This window comes from Gavialis gangeticus, unplaced genomic scaffold (genome assembly GCF_001723915.1).
Source record: "Gavialis gangeticus isolate Ggan-Ray unplaced genomic scaffold, GavGan_comp1, whole genome shotgun sequence".
Lineage (NCBI taxonomy): Eukaryota > Metazoa > Chordata > Crocodylia > Gavialidae > Gavialis > Gavialis gangeticus.
Window position 1 is genome coordinate 13,989,925 of NW_017729018.1, and position 2,816 is coordinate 13,992,740.

General features: G+C 48.0%; 1 protein-coding gene across 1 annotated transcript in view; it reads right to left on the bottom strand.

The window, feature by feature from the left end:
• The window catches only part of UPF1 (UPF1, RNA helicase and ATPase), a 32,795-nt gene that overhangs the window by 21,328 nt on the left and 8,651 nt on the right, over positions 1-2,816 (bottom strand). The window lies entirely within an intron of this gene.

Here is a 2,816-nt window from a genome sequence, read left to right on the forward strand (position 1 = left end):
GGCGGGGCCGGAGGCTCGCTGAGGGGAGGGTAGGGGGAGAAGCGCTGTTTCTCATTGCCGCTCAGTGGCTGGGGGGAGTCTGTTATTGCCCCCCAGTGAGGTGAAGGGAGGGGGGGATCTGCTATTGCCCCTCAGTGAGGTGAAGGGAGGGAGGAGGTCTACTATTGCCCCTCAGTAGCACTGCCCAGAGGTGTGAGCCCCGGCCCTGTGGAGACAGGCGGGGGGTCCTGGGGGTTAACCTGCATCAGAGAAGACTGGGGGGCACAGCCATGCTCAGGCGGTGGCTGTGGGGGGCGCGGATCAGTTGTCCGTGAACCCGGCCAAGCGTCGCAGGGGACGGGACGAGTGGGTTGCTCCCGGGGCGTGAGAGCAGCGTCCGACCGAGGTGGGTCCAAGAGCCCTGAGCGCGGCTGTGAGACCTCCGGTGCCGGTTGGGCGAGTGTTGGCCGGGGATGGTGCAGACAGGCCCAGACAATCCCAAACGGTGCCAGGTGGCCCTCGAGAGCCCTTTCAGCCTTATTTTTAAGTGGTTTGTGGTTATCAGGCTGTTGCTAGAGGAGAAATCTCTGTACCTGTTTCCTTTAGGACGGGGGTTCTTAACCTTTTTAGACTCAATCCACCCTTGTTAGACACATAGCCGCCCTCGAAAAATGCCAGCTTAGTTCTAGCTCCTTTTTTGACTGCAATCTTTCCGTTGCAAAGAACTCTGAAAGATCACAACAGGTGAGAGTGTTTTTTAACACTCCTATTTGGATTGTCTGGGTTTATCGTGAGAATCATATTTGCACACCGAACAGTACTAACATTGTGTGGCACCCTTGAAAGGATCGCAGAGCACCCCAGGGTGCCATTGTACCCTGGTTGAGACTCACTGCTGCAGGGGTGCAAGATTTTTCACCCTCCCTTTTTTATCAGGAGTTTGTATCCAGAGTGGAGGACTGCTGTATCTGTGCATTGGCTGCCTACCTGCCCCTGTTTGCAATGGACTGATCACGTCCCCGTGTCCAGGAATGCTTGGTTACATGTCAAAAGCCACCTTGCCCACGTGATGTGGGGTCTGAATGGCTAGAGCAGGAGGCTGGGATTGAGGGCTCCCTGAATCTGTTCCCACATCACTAAGAGAGTGTGGTGTAGTGGTTAACCAGGAGTTTGGGAAGTACAACTCCTGGGTTAATTTCCTCTTTTCCTCCCTCAGTTTCTTATCTGTAAATTAGAAATAAAAATACCCATTTCACACTAAACTGTAAAGATTAATTAATCATTTTAAATTGTTTTGAGACATATGGGCATTGAGGAGTATCAAGTATTATGTCTTTAACTAATTGGAAATTTGGCTGTGATTGATCAAGTTTTGTTACTGTTTACTGTGCTATTTGCACATTTGGTAAACAGTTGCACAAGAGGGTCTGTAACTGGATATGCTGTAGAAATTGAGCTCTCTATTCATCTTCAGAAATGGTCCTGCCAGGTCCAAGCTGGAGAACATTTGAGATGATGCATGGGAATTCTGTGAAGACACAGAGGACTTTGGTTTTGGGTGCTTTCATCCCATTGCCTTTTACTAGCTCAAAATTCAGAGCTGTTCTAAACTAACTTCCTCAAGTTGGTTGTGGCAAAATGAAATGGAAAGCTAGAGATGGTCATTCTCTCCCCGCCACCCCCACCCAAAAAAAATGTGATTACACAGCTACTGAAGATGGGCATATACTTCCTTCAAAACATATTGTCCCTTTATTTTGTCCCTATTTTCTCTGTAGAACAAATCCCAGGAACAGAAGTGCAGGCATGCAACAGTCCACCAGAAGCGCTGATGTAGAATGGAAAATTGCACCTTCTATTTTCTGAAGCTTCCTCTTCTTTGGACTATCCTATGCCAATCATATGTAGAAAAAAAAAGTAGAGAGGCTGAGAGGGCTAATATTTCTATATACACATTGTTTGATTTCACCTTAGTTCCGAGTGCCCTTGAAGAAGCAAAGTATGCTCTAGGCCTAATGTAAAATTGTCCACATTTACAGTTGTGACCTAGTAGCTAGCACCTTGCCCTTTACTGTGGGCAGTTCTTGGTCTTCCTAACTGGCTTTCCAGGACTATGATCCACATATAAATATGTAAATGGTCCTTGAATAGATGAATCTATCTGGTTGATGATAAAAGATCTGCCCCTTAATCCAGTTTTATCAAGTGATTATAGCATCTAAGGGCAACTTGGGGCCTATTTACCAGTGAGCCATGACAGGAATTGGCTAAACCTGGAAGCTTAATTTGAAGAAAACTTGCTTATGAATTATATATCCCTTAATACCGCTTTATACAGTCTTGTCACTCTGACTTATTTAATGAAGGGGAGGATTAATAAGGAGTTCTTAAATCTGCCAGTTACCCAAGGGAATCCCCACTCGTGAAAATAGAGCCAGAACATTCAGCAAGGCCTTTGACACTGTCTCTCACCCCATCCTAGTTAAAAAACTAGGCGACTGTGGCATCGATGCCTACACAGTCAGATGGATTGCAGATTGGCTGAGGGGTTGCACTCAGAGGGTAGTGGTGGATGGGTCATATTCAACCTGGGGGGAGGTGGGTAGCGGAGCCCCCCAGGGCTCGGTCCTGGGGCCTGCGCTGTTCAATTTCTTCATCAGCGATCTGGATGATGGGGTGGAAAGTAACCTGTTTAAATTCGCTGATGACACCAAAATCTGGGGGGAGGTGAGCACGCTAGCAGGGAGGGAGAGATTGCAGAGGGATCTGGATAGGTTACAGGGGTGGGCTAACAGGAACAGGATGCGTTTTAACACGGACAAGTGCAGGGTGCTGCA